The following is a 20312-nucleotide window of genomic DNA, read 5'->3' as shown; positions in this document are numbered from 1 at the left end:
CCAAGTCCGAGCTCAACAAATGTTAGCTGGTGTCATTAAGCCAAAGGTAAATGACGAATGACAAGTGGGGTGGGGGCTCCTGGGTGGCTCCATGAAGCCTCTGCTTTCAGCTCAGGGCAGGATCTCGGGGTCCTTGGATGGAGCCCTGCATGGGGCTCCCTGCTCAGCGGGGAGTCTGCTTCTCCCTCTCCTTCTGTGTGTGCCCTCTCTCTCTCCCAAGCAAATATATAAACTCTTTAGAAAACAACCCTGGGTGGTTTGGGCTCTGCTGGGGGCAGGCAAGTTGAGGAAGACAAGGGGCCAGTTTGAACACTGCAAACAAAAAGGGAGGCACCTTGAAGTTGTTCTTGCCGTGGCTTTAAGCAAGGTGCATTACTGCAGGGTGGGGAGCGGGGCAGCTGGGAGACAGAGAGCAATGAGGAGAAGGGACAGAACTTCAAAGGGGATGTTCTGAAAATAAAGGAAAGCAAATGTGTCAGATGGGGGAGTGGCTCAGACAGGGAACGACACAAATTTGGGAGTCTCCACAGGGCCTGGGATGAGCCTTCTTTTGTTGTTGCAGTGAAAGGGGAACTGAAATTTTGTCCCCTGCAACAGGGCACTTGGAAAGTCCAGCTCTCAAAGCAGAATCCACTGCGCCTGGGGACTCCCTCAGAGGAAAACCGCTAATGAACTAAAGTCAGTGGAGACCCACCGCGCAGGCGCCCTTGAACCCCTCGTCTTGTTCCCACCTGAGTTGAAAGCCCCATTATAAGAGGAAGCTTTCTGCAAATCATCCTGGAGCCAACTGTCTTTAGCAGCAAAAGGGAGGGCTACACGGTGCCGCATTTAATGGGAACAAGGATGGTTTATGGTTTCCCACGGCGACTTGACTCACCTTCTGTAATAACCAGCTTTGCAATGGTCCCCCTTTCCATGCTGTAACTGGAGGCCCCCATTCCCTAGCCACATGCCAGTGTTAATGCCGGGGTACCCCCAAGTGAAGCACCAGCCTCTGGGACACTCCCTGTATTGTCAGCTGTGTCCCCAAAGCCTTGTTCCCACAGGCTGCAGGGCAGGGAGCCCAGTGAATGGGCATTCTAGAAAGAGCGGGTCACCACATCCCAGAAGTGTGGGATGTTTGGACTTTGTTGGAAAGCAGTGTCTTCAGATCTATATAATCAAAGATAGAGATGGAGAGAACAAGGGTATCAGACCAATACTTTTACATCCTAAACGTACACAATGTTATATGTGAATTAAATCCCCCCAAAGCTGCAAAAAGATACAGACACACAGTGTTAACTATTATTAAGAGTATATAGATATTGAGATTTTATGAAAAATTGAATATAAAAAAGGAGAAGTGTCTTCTACTAGAAATAGCCTGAAACTACAATTCTACATGATTTTTATGCTTGTGGTCTATCTCCCTTTCCCACTACCTGCCTCCCTCCCCTCCCAGTGCCTGCCTCCATCCCTTCAAAAACTGACACAGGGAAAATACTTCGCCTTGGATGGCAAGAAATTCACAAAAAACATCCTAGGCAATTATGTTAAGTGTATTCGGTGACTAGAGTCATAACTGATTTCAAGAGCTTCTTCACTTTTTAAATACAAGTATCACATGTTTCTTGGAGAAATTTTAAAAACACAAGGAAAAAAATTAGAACACTCAGGCACCCCAATCTTGCCATTCAGAAATGACTATAGAAATTTTCCATTCTGGGGCGCCTGGGTGGTTCAGTCGTTAAGTGTTGTTAAGTGTCTGTCTTCGGCCCAGGTCCTGCCATGGAGCCTCAAGCGGGCTCAGCCGTGAGTCACCTTGTCCCTCTCACTCTGCCCCTCCCACATTCCTGTTCCCTGGCTCTCAGTCTCCCTCTCTCAAATGAATAAAATCCTAAAAAAATTTTTTTTAATTTCTATTTACATTGCTTTAATAATACCCAAGTGTACAGATGTATACGCACATGCACACGCATGCCCACATGCACACACACGGAACCAGCTCAAGCTGATGAGCATGGGGGGCCCCAGTGAGCTCATTGGAGAGAACCGGGAAGTCCATGCTAAGTGCATGGGGGCGTAGGGTCAGGCAGAAGACGAGGAGGTCCGCATGACTGCTGACGCGGCCTCTGGTTCCCTGCCTGCCCCTGAGCCAGGGCTCAGCCCCCTGGGACAGCCCAGGTTCATCTTCCTCGTCCTTTGCAGAAAACAGCATGGGACCCAGACAGATGTTTGCAGCAAAGTGGGCGGGGTGGACATCTGGGGCAGACGTCCCCCGGGCACCAGCAGCAAAAGCAGGGCTAGGACTGTCCCCACACGCCTCTACAGGTGATGGAAACCAGGGGGCCAGAGGGAGACTATGGGCTGATTATGGTCCTAAAAGGAGAGAAACACCGTGAAGGCTCCTCGGAGATAGCTGGGAGGACCGTGGAGGCAGGTGCTGCCTCGTGGAGACTGAGGACCACCAGCTAGGGGGATTCGAGTAATTATGATTAAAGTGACTTCATTCTTTCCCCAAACCAGTGAAGCCTGGGAAAATGAGTGATCGATACATCACTGTATGTATGTGTATGTATGTGTGTGTGTGTGTGTGTGTGTGCACATATATATGTGTATATATATATATATATATCTTTTATCTTAATATAAAATTGGATTATACCGTAATTTGATTAGTAAACGGTTTTCTTTGCTAAACAAGATCTCATGAGTATATTTTTCATGTGGGTAAAGAGATAACTATAATCAGTTTCAAACTGTGCTCTAGAGTTTTATCAAATTCTAGAGACTACAGAGGATGCTTCAATATCCCCCCAGCGGGGAGGGGGGGGGGAAGGTGAAGGTTCCCACACTCAGCACATGGACGATGGTCTACTTTTAACAGTTTTTTTTTTTTAAGATTTTATTTATTTATTTGACAGTGAGAGGGAGATCACAAGTAGGCAGAGAGGTGGGCAGAGAGAGGCGGGGAAGCAGGCTCCCCGCTGAGCAGAGAGCCCGATGTGGGGCTCGATGCGGGGCTCGATCCCAGGACCCTGAGATCATGACCTGAGCCGAAGGCAGAGGCTTTAACCCACTGAGCTACCCAGGCACCCCTATTTTTTAATTTTTAATTTTACTCTTTTTTTTTTTTTTGAGAGAATCTGCATTTCTAAGAAGCTCTCCAAATGATGCAGGTGCTCACCTCCACAGACCTCCTTTGATAGTGAGCCACCCCAGCTGCCCTACCAGAGCAACTCCTTGTAAGACAGAATATGTGGGGCGCCTGGGTGGCTCAGTGGGTTAAGTGTCTGCCTTCAGCTCAGGCCATGATCCCAAGGTCCTGGGAGTGAGTCCTGCCTCAAGCTCCCTGCCCAATGGGGAGCCTCCTACTCCCTCTCCCTCTGCCTGCCACTCCCCCTGCTTGTGCTCTCTTGCTCTGTCAAATAAAATCTTTAAAAACAAAAAAAAAGACAGAACACGCCTGGGTCAGTGAGTGAGAACGGCTCTCTCTTCCCCAAGAGGACCTCTGCACAGAGAGCCGGGTCAGACCAGCAACCACCCCGAGTGAGGATTTGGTCCCGAAGCCACATCTCCCATCCATATGCTCTCGCTGGGGGAATAACTTCCTTCTGCTCAATTCGACCAGGGCTTTTGAGGGAGCCAAGCGGCTCCTGCAAAAAAAATGAGAGCGGCTTTACCCAGGTTAAAGTCGGGGGTCAGGAAGGGAAAAGATAGGAAAGTCAAGCACGTCTGCAGCTCTTGTCCAAACAAGAGACCAAGAGCCTGGGGAGGCCCGAGAGCCCCTGGGAGAGGTGGCAGGTATTTGGGCAGGATCAATGGCTGAAGTACTAATTCGTCTTTGGCTCCCTTATTCCCCACCCACACCAATTTCCAACCGGCAGCCAAGCTTCACACTTCCTTGCCTTAGGGATCGGAGCCAGCTGTAAGGATTCCTGCTTTTGTAAATGCTAAATCCCTGCATGAGATTATGCCAAGGGCCTGGAAGATGGGAGCAGAAGGGAAAAGAAAGGGAGGCAGTAAGAGCCCCGAGAAGTGCCCAGAGAAGTGCCCCCAGGCACCCCTACCCAGTTCCCCATTCCCACGGAGGCGGCAGAGTCTAAGGGCTGGGCGCCCAGACAGTGGGAGGGCGGGCAGAAGGGGGACTGCCTTCTGGGGTTGGGGGATTGCCTCTGTGGATACTCCTTATCTTAAAGCTGACTTTGTCTGATCTTAAGATCACCACGCCAGCTTTTTAGGCTTTGACGTGGCACAGTACATCTTCTCCGATCCTTTTCCTTTTAGCCTGATTATGCCCTTATATTTAAAGTATGTCTCCTGTAAGCCTTTTTGTCATCACTGGAGAGGGCTGGGGGCCTACCAACAACAAGGGGGATAGGCTTTATGGGGCTTAGAAAGTCTCCACGGGTCATAAGAAAAAAGGTTTCTAATGCTACTAATAGAAATTAAGCACCTTTTTATACAATGGGAAACCAGAATGTGGGTGAGCGCAGTTCCACAGACGAGAAGTCGAGGTCATGGGACTGCAGCTCCTGTGGTTACTGGATACCCCGCACACCCAGCCATGTGACCAGGGTGAGGGCCTCTGTGTGTGTGTGTGTGTGTGTGTGTGTGTTCTCCTGCCTGGTGCACTTGGCCTGTGACGCGTCTGTTTCCTTATCAACAGGGCTCACAACAGTGAAACCGACCCCCTCCAGGACCATGAGTACACTGGGCTGCCCTTAGCTCATACCTACCAACGGGGCAGCACCGACCACAGAGCCAGACGACCCCGAAATCCCTGAAAACAAGGCCAAGAGACAGCTTTCCTTCCTCTAGTTCACAGGTCCAGCCCCGGCTTTCCCTAGAAGGACCCGCTTGAGATTTCTGTGAAATGTTGGCCATGCCCAGGCTCCACCCCCGCGTGATTCTACAACCTTGACCTGGGGTCGGGCGAGGCATCTGTTATTATTGTTATATTATTATTTTGGAGTGGGGAGATTTCAACTTGAATCAATATTTGTAAAGGCTACCTTAAGTAAATCTAACACGCGATCTGATCCTTTGGCAGGCTGGAAGTACTTGGGGGGTGGGGGGGAGAAAGCCACCAGCCAGGTAGAAAGCCACCAGCGTCACACGGGCAGGTCTGTGTTATTCTGTGGTATCACCAATGACACTGCACTGGCTGGCCGCTAAGGATGGCTCTGCTGAGATGGAATGTGACCAGGCAGTGCCAGGACCCATCAAACGCACCCGGCCCACGGGGGAGCAGCATCTGATACGGGGCCCCCCGCGGGGGAAGGATCACGGCTACAAAACGTGGAACAGGAGCCCTGCCTGCTCCTCAGCAAATAATTAGGCCTGAACCGTAGCATTACTTGATATCTCTATATCCAAGGTCAGTATGAATGAATAGAGCTCTTTGCTTGGTTTCGTCCCTCAAAGCAAGTGTTTCAGCCATCTCCCTTTTCCTCCTCAATTCAGAGTACGTTGTCCAGCACCTCTGAGCGGCTCTGAAAACAAGCCTGTGTGGGTATAATGGAAATAAAGCCATTTCCATGAGAAATGGCTTTTCTAGTTTAACCCCCACTCAAAAGAGCTTACTCAACCGGAGAGAAAAAAAAAAAGCAGTGCTTTTCAAAGTATGAAAAACTACCCATTATCCATCAGAGAGAAGCCAGTAGAAATCAGGAGCTTTTGGCTTCAGGAAGAACGAGTGAATTTGAGGCTCATTTTTTTAAATGGAAAACTTCTTTTTTTTCCCCTTTGCCTGCTCACAGCGACTCGTGCACAGTGTGAAGCCCAAACCAGATCTTTTGAAAATCATATTGTTCTAGGGCTGGGGGGCTGAGAGAGACAGCGGAGGTTTTCAGCTACAGGATAAGAATGTTTTCCCCCCTTGGCCAGACTGAATCCCATTCACTTAACGCCGTCCAAGGATCCCATGCCTGTCCCCACTGTCCCCGGGTGGCAACTGGCTAGATTTCATTAATGAAAACCAAAGCTCCCCGCTGGCAAGCACCAAGTCCCACCTGCTGCCCCATCTTCGCAGGATCAGTTCCGGCCTTGCCTTCCTAGCAGTCCTTCTCTGCCCCTGGCTTCTGAGCTCCTGCAGAAACAGAGGGCGCGCATGCAGGGGTGGGGGTGGGGTGCGCGCCCCAGGGGGTTGCTGACGCCCAGCACAGGACTTCTCTCTGCTGCTTGGACATAGCAGTAGAAGGCCACAGCCGCCCCCGCCTGAGCTTCTGACCACTTGGCAAGAGCAGGCGAAGATGCAAGTGGATAGAAGCGTTCCTTCACCAACCGCCCTTGGCTTTCAGGAGACCGTCAGGACAGCGTTTCCTGGCTCCGCTGTTGCCCTGGACTGCCACCGCTGGATACTGTCAAAGCAAGAGACAGGGGGTGGGGGTGGGGGGGGTAGAGAACGGGATTTCTTCTTAACCCCGAGGCTGGGGTGGCTTGAGCCAGGAGAAGGCCTTGCAAAGTAAACACCCAGGATAGGTGTCAGTAGTCTCGACCCACAGAATGGCCTTGGCGTTTCCATGAACTAACAAAGATAATACAAGTTTTGCCCTTGCTTGCACACAAATTCCACCAGCCAGCTATCCCTGTGGCGTGCTCAGCACCCAATTGTTCAGAGGTAATTCTACCCTTGAGGATCCATTCCCTATTTCCAGGTGGGAACTTGCAAGGCTGATTCCTTCCTCACCACACAGTTTTCTGTAGCTGGTATTTACAAGGTGGAATTTGAAAAACAAACAAAACAGCAGCGGCCTCTCTGTCACCTGATCCTCAGGCAGATTTGCCTTTGAGAAGGTCTGGAGATCAATGACTCTGGAAGTAACCTAACGACGCCATCTGTGGCTGCTTTACCAAAGACTTGGGAAAGAGGACAGAGTGAGGAATGGGTGCCCCTGGATTCTGCTCTTAGTCCTGATGTCCGGAGTCTATGCAGGTCCAGGTGAGTGGAGAAAATGAGCATGTTCTAGGTTTTCCCTCTTCTAGCAAGCAGCGATGATCCTTCACCTTCGCAGGACTGCCTAGCAGATTAAGTAAGAAATGGTTGTATCAGGGTTCTCCAGGGAAGAAGAACCCATAGGATAAATGGAGATAGAGACAGACAGACAGAGACAGGGGCATTATAAGGAACTTGCTCATGCCATTGTGTAAGCTGGCAAATCCCAAGATCTTCAGGGTAAGGAGGCCAGAGAGATCCTCAAGGGAGCCAGGGGTATATTTCCAGTCCAGCTCTAAAGGCCCGAGGTCCAGGACAGTCAGCCGTGAAGTTCTAACCCAAGGCCAGGAGGCTCCACATCCCAGAAGAGCTGACATTTCGGTTCAAGCCCAAGCAGGGAAAGCCAGTGTCCCAGCTCAATGCAACAGGCAAGAGAAGCATCCCTTACTCAAGGGAGAGTCTGTCTTTTTGTTCTATCCAAGCCTTCAACAGATCGGATGAGGTCCCCACACACTGCAAGGCGGGGGTGGGGGGGGTGGGGGACCTGCTTTACCCAGTCTACCAAAATGTAAGTGTTATTAAGTGTTATTCTCCTCCCCAAACACTCTCCACGAAAACACTCGGAATAACGTTGGACCAAATATCTGGGCAGACAAGTTGATACATAAAATGAACCATCACGGCGGAGTAGGAGGCAACAGCATGTACTGGAAAGAACACCATTTCTGGATCTCAGCAGCCCAAGGTCAAGGCGCGGCTGTCACTGACCAGTTGGGTCATGTGTAGGTTACTCTGTCTCTCTGGGGCTGCCTCAGTGGCCTCTTCAGGGAGATGAAGATATCAAAAGTCAGCATATGTAAATATGTGACATACAGGCACCAAAGCCTTAGTTGTTTCAAATGCGAAAAGTACTTTTTTAAGGTTCAGTGTGTCCTTTGCATTAAGGGCACATTGTTATTTAAGGTAAAAGAGACACCAGACATGGAAAATAGAGGCGTGAATATCCAGAAAGAAAAACAATGGACCAGGAACAACACTGACCCATCGGCATGTCCTTATTCTTCGATTAGAGTAGACCAGGAGCTCAGGGGTTTGGAGACGCATAATGACAACCCGCCTGTGGGGTTCCTCTCCTTTAAGGAAACTTCTTCTCTATTTCCCCAGGAGGTCTGTGGGCCCGTATTTACCTTGGAACCTAATGGTGCGGCGGCTGTGGTCTTCGCAGAGTATGGACCTGTTTCACATTATACGCATGAGAGTTGGATGGTCACGAAACCTGATATATTTGGGGCCTGATACCATCATCCACCATAAAAGCCAAATATTTTCCCATCTAGAAGTCAAGTTGGAAAAAACTCTCTCGCAGTAGGTTGGGGTTTTAAAGACACGGTTATGGCTGCAAAGATGGTCTGCTCGTCCAGATAAGACCAGAGCCAACCTGACACCTCATTGCAGCCTGGCCCTCTTCCAAGGCTCTGTTATGCATGTGGGTGGTGTTAACAGCGTCCTTCTGGCAGCTGAGTAGACCAAGAGAACAGCCTAATGGTTAGAGTAAACCTAGCTGGGACAGCAAGAAATGTGGTGGCTGGACCGGCCAGATAAGACTGCGGGGGGCCAGCAGGACGGTGCTTCCTGAGTGTGAGATATTTGGGGTTTGGCAAACCCAAAGAAGCTGGTTGCCAAGCCCCATTGCCCCTCGTTCCCTTGGTGTATTTCAAAGGAAATTAAATCCACATGTTTCTGATTTGCTGACACTTAAAGCTCATCCAGAGGTGGTTTTGCAAGAGTGGTTTGGACACAAGAAGGCTAAAGAAACTTTAATGATTATTGTTATTTTTCATTTTGAAATGCAGACCTGTATGCTTACATAATGAATGCCATGCCTACAAAACCAGAGCCCAGTGTTGCCTGACCAAAACTTTTTGTCCTGGGGCCCACCAGAGACAGATAATTAAAGTCAACTCGAGAAGACAAACATCCAACCTAGAAATCCATCTTGCAAATGGCACTGTTAATGGCCCCTTCTGATTGGGTAGCACCTAAGAACCCCCAAACCTAGAGTTCAAAGCCCTCTGCACAGTATGGGTTGAATCTACTGATTTCAATATTCCCTCAGACTCTAGCCAAGGAGATAGAAACCTAAATCCAAGATGGCGTCATCTCGGTGGGTCCCAATAACCAAGGCCCGAGGATGTGGGGCATTGGCACCTCCAAGGCAAGAGGGCATCACAAAGGTTTTCTGTAGAATGTTCTGAAATGTCTTGCCAGGTCCCTAAATGAAACCTAGACAAGGAGAAACCCAAATTCTGCTTCAGGTAAATAGAATCACATTAGACACTTAGAAAGAATCAGTGCTTCTGGACAGAATATGTGATCTCTCCGAGTCTAGTCACATGAAAACTACTGGCCAGAAAGCTCAGGGACCAATGGGTTCCCTTCTTCTGAACCAAGGATAAACATTTTCGGTTTCTCCTATCCCCTCCATAGCCATTGCATATAGCTTTACCTCAAGACTCACCTCAGAGGAATTCTCAAGACAGAAGAGGTGGCTTTGTTTTCTCTGGCTGCTCCCACCTGTTTTCCCAGCCCTGGGCCATCAACTGCTTGATTGGCAGCTTGCTTGTTAGTCTCCACCACTTGTATCCCCCAGCCCCTAGCGGGGAGGGTCTGGGACATGATGTGTCTTTAAACTTCTCATCAATGAGGTGATGAGGGCTGAGAGGAAGACCTGCGACTTCACCTGGAACTCGGCCCTCTCCAGTTTCTCTCTCTGCTCCTGCAGTTTCTCTGGGTTTCTCTGGGTACACTTCAGCGTACACTTCTGGCTCTCTCTTGCCCTACACACTCCACACATGCTTCTTATTTCTTTTTTCTTTCCCACAGATCCCTTATTTCTTTTCATCCAGGTAACCCTTGCTTATCAGGTCAGCTTAGAAGTCCCTTTCTCTAGGAGATGTTTTCTTTCCAGCCCCAGGATGTGCTTCCCTCCCTTCTCTGCATAGTCGATACATATTTATATCTAACTAATTAAATACAAGGTCATGTGCACTGCCTCCCTTCCACCAAACTGCTGCTCCTGGACACCAGGAACCATGTCTGTCTCCCTCATCCCACCCCCAGCACTGGCACTGAGAAGTCAGTGAACTGATGACTTCTCACACCAGCCTTGTACTGGTCTTTGCCACCAACAGAGCTCATTTCTGTGAACTGTACAAACTAAGAGTAATGAGAGTGTTTTCAGACAATTGGAAACCAGCACACATTTGAATGAGTTTGCTAGGGGGCCCATAACAAACATTACCAATGGGCGGCTTCAAGAACAGAAACGTTCTGGTTCGAAGTTCTAGAAGTGGGAGTCTTGAGATCAAGGAGTTCACAGGGTTGGTTCCTTCTGAGGGCTGTGAGGTGGGGTCTACTCCGGGCCTCTCTTTTAGCTTTTCCTGGTTTGCTGGCAATCTTTGGCACCCCTGGGCTTGGGGAAGCATCCTGTCCATCTCTGCCCGCACCGTCACATGGCATTCTCCCTATGTGCTTGTGTGCCTCTCTGTCCAAATATCCCAAGATCCCTTTTTCTAAGCACACCAGTCCTATTGGATCAGAGGTCCCCCTGATAATATCATCTTAACTTAATCTTCTGCAAACACCCAAATTTCCAAATGTTCACTTTCATAGGTATCGAGGGTTAGGACTTTGATACCTTTTGGGAGAATGCAGTTCAACCTATAACACCACTCTTCTGGTAAAGAAAAAAAAAGTAGCTTAAAATTGGCATTAAAATATAGCAGCCATTTGATTTATTGTCCATGCAGGGACATTTTATTTTGAGAATGAAAGGGGGCCCTATTAATAATTTTTCAGGGACAACGGGCGTAAACCAGCCCCATCCCAGGCAGACAGTGTCTGATGGTGGCCTCCCTCTGGGGCTAGGCTCACTGCCCAGGCTTTCCCATGCAAGGATGCATCGTACCTGCCTTCAAATCCCTCTGTGTTTGTGTTCCCAGCAAGTTCAGTCTGTTTTATACACAGTCGCGGTGAGACCGAGGGATTAGCTGTATTCCGGTGACAGTTAATTCACTGTTTCCAGTCACCAAATGCAAGCCCAATCTCAGCAATTAATTTGACCAGATCAAATCAGGCCCTCTTACACCTGTTCCCCTGTTTTAATTAGGCTCTAATCTCCCCAGGGGAGTTTGAGGCACCGAGCACCATTACCTAAGCCTTAGATTAGGAAGGCAGTGTCAGATACCCCATGTCGCCATAAAGCACAGGCACCATCCCTGAAACAGGTCCCGCCCTTCAGTCTCAAAATTTGCCTTGACAACTGTGATCCCCCCAGCACGGTTGGGGGAACGATCCCTTTTTTTTTGTTACAGACTTCCTTTCATCTCTTCCCAAGGGAAGGCAATGTTCCCAGTGGTGCTTCTTTCTGAGGTAATTGTTGGACAGGAGTCAGCCAGTTAAGACTGCCCATCTAATTAACAGAGTCTGTTATGATTTATCAGGATAATGAGATGAGGAACAAAGACATCAATTTTTTTTCCCCCTTCCTGATATTTTGGCCTCTTTTCTTCCTTTTGGAAAATGACCCAACGTTAATGAGAAAGGAGTTGCTTATTGTTGGGGTGCAAATAGAGAGATAAATGACATCGGTAATTAAGTCTCAAGCCCTCTTTGGTATACAGAGTCATTTGTCAGGCAATATTATTCAATTAATTAATTCCATTAGGGCTACCACATTTCTCTGACTCCAGCCATTCAACCATCAGTGATGATAATTCATATGATACATAAATAGAATGGGTAGTAAATGCATCCTGAGTCCAGGAAGAAAGGATTTTAGCCAACCCAGGAAGCCTAGCTAGAAGCATTTGATTTGAAAACACGTAAAAGGATCATAGTTAGCCACGTACCTCTTCCCAATGCGTACCGAACGAATGCTCTGGGCACTCCTTACTTTGAATGCCTGGGAGGAGGAAGGGGGACGTCAGCGTGGTCCAGATCACCTTCTGACACCAAATCAGTGGACACTGTCAAGGCCTCTGGTCAGCTGCCCATCTGTTGTCAGACAAGGGACAAGGGACAGGAAATGGGATTGTCTCAAGGCAATACAATGAGAGAGAAGGTTCTCGAACCATGCGGTCGGGTGTTTTTTTCATATAAGACTAATCATTCACGGATATTTATCAAAATGAAAAGTGGTTTACCGACAGTGGGCGGTCAGTTTTTGTCTGCTTTCTGTCCTCTTTTGTCAAGGGGAGAATCCTGACCCATCCGTCTCTCACTGCTCACTCCTCAGGGTAATTCTGTCTCTGTGGATGATCGAGTTAACAGAAAACACATCACATTCTCTTCAGTCCCCTTACTCTTTCCACTCTCCTTTTCAACTCTTGCCGACTTTCTCAGAATTCTTTACACCCTCCTAGTGTGAAACTTGCCTTCAAAAAAGGGGGGGGGCAGTCCAGAACCACATTTAAGAAACTAGAACTAAAGGAATTAGTATCATGACATTCTAAAGAGAAAGGCCAGCAACTCCTTCAGTCTTGACAAATCCCCTTTTATACCTTGTCGTCTGCCTGCAAATCCACCTTTTCTTAACCCCCCAATGTGAGCCAAAATAAAATACTATCTCTGTGTTTCATTTATCACTTTCTTCTGCTTTGAGTGGTTGCTAATACTACGGGAGCATTGTGATCTGCTCTTTTTCATTGTGACACAGCAGTATTTCAGCTAGATTCAGGATTAAATATGCCCTGTGTGCTGGCGTGGGAACCTTTCTACCATTCCTAGGAAAACAGCTCACATTCCAAACAGCTGACTTCCAAAGTCCAGAATATGATCTGCTTATAAGCTGGGTAGCTGCCTACACAGTTCTAGCCTCTTTTCTCCTCCTGACTAATCAAGGCGTCTTTTGTTTCCTGAGCTCATTCTCTGGGAAGGAGTGTGAAATCCACATTGAAGGCCCCCCAAAGCCCACAAACCCCGGTGAGAAAGAAAAAGCCCAGGGAGGTGGTTTTCAAACTTGAGCCAGCATCAGAATCACCTGGAAGGCTCTCAGAACAGACTGTGGGAGATCTGGGGAAGGACCCAGAATTGGAAGTTCTACCCCCACCCCCGACCCTGCCCCTAGTGGAAAATTTCCCTTCAGAAAAAGATGGTCTTGTCCAGGGATCACATTTTGAGAACTGGCCTAGACACTACAGGTACAAAAAGGCTACGGGGTAGGGGGGTAAGTAGATTTCACAATCCGGAGCATCCAGCCAAAAACCTGGCTGAGGCAAAGGCCACCCTTCCCTGGGAGGGATCAGGACAAAAGCCCTCCCTGGGTCTCCTCCACCTTTCCCTGTAGGCAGAGACCATGCCCTGGAGTCAGGCCACCAATTTCCTTGGAAGAAGCCAGCATCACTTGCAGTTTTAGAATTAGAACCAGAAATAGTGCAGAAGACTCCCAAGATTGGGGGATCTCTGAAAGTTGGTGAAAACATTTTGTTTCATTTTGTTCTCTGTTTCCCTTGGATGTCATACATACTCACAAGTGTTGTACAGGCTTGACAAGGCTTGGGGATCTTCCACTGTTCTTCATGGTAGACTCAGACACCCACCAACCTGTTAGAGCAGAATGGGGACCTGACAATTCTCATTTGACATGCTGTGAGTCCAACAGACATCCGGCCCAGTGTTTCCCAAGCTTCTCTTTGAATGCCACTCACAGAGATATACAACCCACCCAATCCCTGCGCAATCCATATTCATATCTTAACTCTAGCACATTATTCTAATGTCTAGCCCGGGTTCCTCACAGAAAGCAGAGCTGGGGACAAAAGCTTTTGTACAGGAAACTTATTTTGGAGAGTGATCCCAGCAAACTGGAGTCAAGACAGGAGGGAGTGAAGCAAAGAAGGAAGGAGAGAAGGTGGCCATGTGGTCCACCTCGTCTCCTGTGAGGACCCTTCTAAGAAGCTGTGTAGAAGACACAATGGAATTTTCAGCCTGAGGAAAGAAAAGGGAAAGCATTATCCCATGGACTTCCATTCTCTTTTGGAAGGTGGTCTTATGGGGTGTTGACTCCCTTACAACTTCTACATTGTACAGGCATGTTCAGGAGACCAGGAGACAGTCCCTGAGGAGCCCAAGGCTGAAAGAGAGACATATGGTGCAGCTGAAACAAGGCATGGTCTGGGTCCACCTGCCAGCAATGGCTGGCATCAAAGGTGGGCCAGGAGGTGAGAGACATGCACAGATGTCCAATACAGTGTATTATGAAAAGAAGAGACTGGGAGTAAAAGATATTTTCTATCTTCTGCACATACATTGTAAATTTCATGTTGGTATAATCTTTAGTATTCAACATATTTTAAAATTTAATTGAATGTGAGGATTAACACAGAATTTCTGGAGTGTGCATCTAAAACCCATAAACTTTACAAGGTGCCCACATGGCCTATTTCTAGAAAATTCTACCACCTTTTTTTTTTTTTTTTAGATTTTATTTATTCATTTGGCAGAGAGAGGGGGTAGGGCACACAAGCAGGAGGAGTGGCAAGCAGAGGGGGAAGCAGGCTCTCTGTTGAGCAAAGAGCCTGATATAGGACCCAACTCCAGAACTCCGGGATTATGACCTGAGCCAAAGGCAGATGCTTAATCAACAGAGCCACCTAGGCGTCCCAAATTCTACCATTCCTGTGCCCAAAAGTCACTAGGAAACAATGACAAGACAATAAATTTCATGGTGACAACTGCAAGGCCACCAGATACGAGTAGGAAGTCAATAAAAGAATTATTTTGTATTAGCTGTTTGGTGCTTACATTAAAACACAGGTTGAAATTAATTAGGAAAATCGCCTTCATGACCTCATGTCTGAAATTCCTATATTTTGTGCTTAGAAAATCAACTTAGGGCTAGTTGTAATCACTTCTATGCAATCATTGGCTCTTTATCAATGAAAACCAAAAGTAGACATAATTGTCACTGTCTTTTCTTTCTGTAATATTTAGTTTCTGAAGTCCAGGGGCATCTTCAGAGGGATAGATTTTGATGAGAAAAAGATCATTTTCAGATAAAGAAGATTAGCATCAGGTAATTTACTGCATTAACAACATGAATTTCAGCATCTGTGTTGCTAACACTTCTAGTCTCTAACAAAGGATCCACTCAAGATATGGACCAAAGAACATATAGCTAAGAATAAGGGCCTTGAAACTGTACAACAGGTTAGAAGCTTTGGGGGTTCACCTCAGTTAAAGTGACTGAGGCCAACTCTACGAGCATGCTCAGTTCGGCCACCATCCCTGCCACGCATGGGTACATGATACCCACTCAGGGGTTCTGGAATCATTCTGGGATGAGAGATAGAAACATTTAAATGCTTTCTAAAAAGAACTTCCTATCATTGAAATGTTGAAAAACATGCTAAAGTACAGAAACAAGAATAATGAGCCTTCAAATACTTCTCCAGCTCAGTTATCATGGCCAAACTTAAATTCGTTTAAAAAAAAAAATTTTTTTTTAAATCTAAACACGCATCATTTTTGCTCTTAAAGGCAAGAAACCTGGGAAGATTTTCATGACCCCCTGAGGTTTGTGACCTGCTGGTTCTTTGGTTCACTGACCTTGTTCAATCCTCTCTTTATACAAGGGAATGCTATGCTTCTCCCATTCTCTCTGGCTCTCTCTCATGCTTGCAGCAAATTAAGTGAACTCTGTCTATCATTTCAGCAACGGTGACATACAATCCCAGTGTTAAAGGATGGAATTTTCCAGTGTAAGAAGCAGCAGAAAGCGAACAGAGGAAACGTTGCCATGAGCAAAGGCTCCTCAACACAGTATCTCCAACTGTGCTACAAAGCAGCCCAGCGTTTGGATGAAAAGTGGGGGAAAATCTGACAATGGAGTGATTGTTCTCCCTCCACAAGCAATGCTACTATTTCTAACCCCTCGATGGGCTGTGCTGGCACCAGACACACATCGTCTAGGTCTTCCTCCCAGTGGCGGGCAAGCCTAAAGGCAAAGGGGAAAGGTCCCGTTGTTTTCCAAGAGACTAAGAGCCACACACCAGGGCTGCAGCCACCAGAACCTTTCTTCACGGAGCAAGGGCAGGAAGATCAGAGCAGTCACTCACCTTGTCTCATTTGTTCACGAAGAACCCAAAGCCAGCGGCGTAGATCGGCTTCTTGCTTTTTGTCCAACTACTTGCCTACTACTCTAGAAAAACAACCAAGGTCTGCCAAGAATCTGCAATCTCCTAAATCTTAAAATAATGACTAGCCTATCCAGAGTTTCCATCCAAGGCATTGTTGGTTCCTATACAAGAAAACCCTCTGGGGTGAGAGTCAGGAGGCCAAGAAAGGCATGTGGTTATTTTTGCCACACTTTGGAAGGAATGGGAAGTCTATTTTTGACACCAGCTGTTCAGCTTTCAAATAACTTCGACCCGTAAAACACATCTCATTTAAAAACTGATTATCAATCTTACTTAACTTTATGTCTTTTCGGTTTTGTACTATTTCAGGTGCGTGCACACACGCACACGTGAGCGTGCCCAACCACACACGTTCTCATACCTACATTCTATTTCCTGGCCATGTGTGAGCTAAATAAAGTTTTGACATAGGTTCAAGAGTCAAGGCCCCCATTTTCATATGACAACCTCCATCTTTAAAAATAATAATAATAATAAACAACAGTGATCAGGTAGAGAGTTGGTGGCTTGGTTCAGAGGACAGTGCTTCTAAGACAGACCACAGTGTTCAGAGCAATGAGCCATTAAAGAAGGAACTAATTGTTTAAGAGAGAGAGGAGGGATATGGAATGGAGAGGGGCAGGGGCAAGAAAAGGAATCACACAGTAGTTGTTGACTGTTGCCGCAGACGGGCGAGTCATTACCGGTCAACCCTGAGCTGAAGGCAGAGATGGGACATGATGTTCCCTGAGGGCTCGTGAACCCTAATAAAGACGACAATGTCACTGAGCCCCAACCACGGCATTAGCTCACAGAAGCGGAAATGGCTTCTCCACGCGGGGGCCCCTTCCTTGAAGGAAAAGCTAAGAATACACGTTCCATTGGTTTAAAGAGAAAAATGATGTATTTCATATAGTCATGAAAGCGTTTGCAGTCCAGAGTTGAGCCAGTCTTTTAGTTACATAACAGAGCCACGCCGTGTGACCAAAATGATTCCTAACATGAAAGCATGACGTTGTTTTTGCTCTTACCTCATTTCAAAGGCAAAGAAAATTGCTGTTCTTTGAAGCCTGTGGTTCGTATTGTTCATCTAAAGTGAAAAAAAATTACAAACAGAAGGCAGCTTCCCCTGCCTTCCTCACCTCCGCATCATCAGACGCCCACTCCTGGCAACTCCTGGAGTACTTGGTGGACGGTCCCTGTCTTCCTCCAGCCTCTGAGACAGGCGCCCCTCCCCCTCGGGGCCACCTGGCCCCCCCACTGCAGCGACCCCCCACCCCCAGGACGTGACCTAGGAGCTTAATCAGTGCTGTTCACCGACTGAATGCATTTGGGGATTATAAGACTTTACTCCTATCTATCAAATTAACCTCTTTTTATGCAAATAGAAGAGATGGAAGTGGAAGAAAATAAGTCACAGTTTTAAGGTTAGCATCAAACTTTACTCCATACGGTGAGAGTAATGCAAATATTAAACCAAAAGGAAACCGAGCTGGAACGCTGCAGGGAGACCAAGTGTGCCAGGGGGGCTGGGACTGCCCGTCTCTGGACTGCCATTCCCACATCCCAGGAAACCCCTCTGTCCTGGGCAAACCTTGGCAGGCGATCACCCTGCAGGCCCTCAGCGACTCTCAGAGACCGAAATCAAAAAGTCCACTCAGTTGGAAATCAGCAAGATTGGAGAGGATTTAGCATAAATGTTTGACACACCCTGACCCTCCTCTCTGTGAGGCTCTATCTCAGCCCCATCCACTTCTTTCACTGCACTCAAAACCACGTGATTACTTCTCTGGTTATTCATTGATCCTGTGTTCTCCCTACTCAGTGTGAGTGAGCTCCACGTGGTTAGGGAAACCATCGACCGTAGGTCTAGAACATTCCCCGGCAAACAGAGGACATTCAAGAAACACGTCTTAGGCGCAGAACTCTCTCCCAGATCATGGAATCTGACAAAATCATTGTATTCTACCGATTCCAAGATGCAGTTTTTCACAACGTAAACAGCTCTAGAATCCAGATTTATCCCAGTCAGCCGTGCCTTAGCTGTTGGTCTAAGTGGTGGGGGTTATGACAACACTGCCTTTGCCTGTCTGTGTAGCCACTTGGCTTCTCACACAGTCCCCACTTCGGTTGTGAGGCATGTGCATCTGTTAGTTCAACCCGAGAGCTTAACTGCCATTTAGAAATGTTCTCAAAAAAAAAAAAAAAAAAAAATTCCACCATGATTCAGCATTGAAATGACAAGCTATTTTGTACTCAGAAAGGCACAGAAGCCAAACAGTAGGATGTAAATGTGGTATTAGTAACGAATATTTGTCACAGAGGAATGATCATTAAGTCCATGTTTTCTTGCAAAGGAACAACCAAGTGCCTCAGAAACCTCCGAAAGGGAGAGACCAACAAGGACAGACAAGCTGTGTTACTTTCTGTCATCGAGATAGCTGTTTCATTGCTAAATTTCTCAGAAGACATGAAAATTAATTTCAAGAAACTCTGCTGTGATTGATTCCTAGGTCAGTCAGGACTGTTGTTAAAGGCACCCCTCAGTCTACTGACAGTGTTTTTCCCTTCTTACATAAAATAATGGTGGGTCTTACATCCAAGGGTATCTTAGACTTGACTGAATGAAGTAAGGTAATAGCCTTTTCCAGTCTTTTATTCAGGTCTGGAACAGCCCTGCCAGGGACCATCAAGGAGACTGCCGGTACATGACAGGGTCAGGAAAGTGTAGCTGCTCATTAGGTTTGTGCAACTCTTCCAGAACCTTCTGGTGATTGTTCTCACCGGCCCTTACTACTAGCTGGGCATGTGGAGGGCTCTCTGGTTCTAACACCAACTTTGGTTTTCGGGTACCCATCAATGTCCCAAGGGTGCCTCTCTCCTGCAGAGTGCCCTCCTGCGCTTGCCCACTTCTGCTTCTCACCCCGGACTCCTTGCTAAGCTTGAATGATGCCCATTGACAGAATCTCATTATAGCCTCAGCATTGCACCTACCAAGTCCTGTCCTGCAGGGCCTGAGAAATCTCAAACACTAATTGCAATGTGTACCTTGAGGACAGTTATCGACCATCTTTGGTGACAGCAAGCTGAATAATTCTGAGAAAAGATTTAATTGTGTTCCCTCTATGGGATGGAAACAAGAGATGCTCAGGAACAGTGCAGGTACTACAACACCAGACAAAACTTGATCAGTGATCCAACCAGAAAAGTACAGTTAGAGGAGTTATCAGAGACAGTCCAATTCATAATTATGAACAGTGATCATTCGTTGGGTTAAACATTTTTCTAAAAGTCTCTAGAGTCTCTCAATATATTGTTATATGTTTGTCCTTAAGTAGTTTGTTCATTCATTTATCCTCTTTTATTAAAGACTTAATTTATTTGAGAGATGGAGGGAGAGCACAGAGGGAGAGTGAGAGGGAGAAGCAGACTCCCTGCTGAGCAGAGAACCCAAAGTGGGGCTCGATCCCAGGACCCTAAGATCATGACCCGAGCCAAAGGCAGATGCTTAACTGACTGAGCCACCCAGGCACCCTCATTTATTCTTCTATTAACCAGACAAGTGAGTGCCTGCCATATGTCAGTCCACTCCTCTAGGCACAGGACATAGAAGAACAAACAAAAAAGACAATTTCTATATAATATAATGGCATAGAATGGGTTTTTAACCTGGGGTCCACAGACCCTCTCCCCAGGTGGTGTGTGAACTTGGGTGAGGAAAAAAACAAAACATTTGTCTCCACTAACCTCTCACCCCTGGAAAAGACTGATTTGTCTGTCATTATCGTTTCATTTTTTCCAAAAAGTTCATATAAATGGAATTATGCAGTATATAGAATTTCCAAGATTGACGTGTCTCACATGGCAAAACCCTTTGGGATTCATCCAAGTTGTTATGTGTATCAATAGTTCATCCCTTTTATTGCTAAACAGCTGTATTCCACTGTAGGGATGCACCCCTGTTTACTTACACATTCTGCTACCGAAAGACATTTGGATTGTTTCTAGATATTGATGAGTAGCAACAGAGCTGTTCTAAACATTCAGGTAGATTTTTGTGGAACCTAAGTTTTCAGTTCACTTATGAAAATACCCAGCAGTAGGACTGCTGGATCCTAGGCAAGTCTTTGTTTGGCTTTATAAGAAACCACCAAGTGGTTTTCCAGAGGGACTGTGCCATTTGGCATTCCCACTGGGAGTGTATGAATTCCAATTGC

General features: G+C 47.0%; 1 long non-coding RNA gene across 7 annotated transcripts; it reads right to left on the bottom strand.

Annotated features, from left to right (window-relative positions):
- Positions 1-3082: 3082 nt before the first annotated feature.
- On the bottom strand, positions 3083-19472 carry LOC116597007. Of its 7 annotated transcripts, none has more exons than XR_004288440.1 (5): positions 16036-19472; positions 13450-13522; positions 12124-12228; positions 5997-11974; positions 3083-3966 (listed from the first exon to the last, which is right to left on the bottom strand). It is a non-coding gene; the product is annotated as an uncharacterized LOC116597007 (long non-coding RNA). The 7 variants fall into 7 exon arrangements; XR_004288432.1 differs by having other exon boundaries at positions 3099-6073; positions 6215-11974; XR_004288444.1 differs by having other exon boundaries at positions 3099-6073; positions 6269-11974.
- Between the last annotated feature and the right edge of the window lie 840 nt (positions 19473-20312).

Source organism: Mustela erminea, chromosome 1 (assembly GCF_009829155.1).
Source record: "Mustela erminea isolate mMusErm1 chromosome 1, mMusErm1.Pri, whole genome shotgun sequence".
Lineage (NCBI taxonomy): Eukaryota > Metazoa > Chordata > Mammalia > Carnivora > Mustelidae > Mustela > Mustela erminea.
This window is presented reverse-complemented; position numbering and strand designations above follow the sequence as displayed.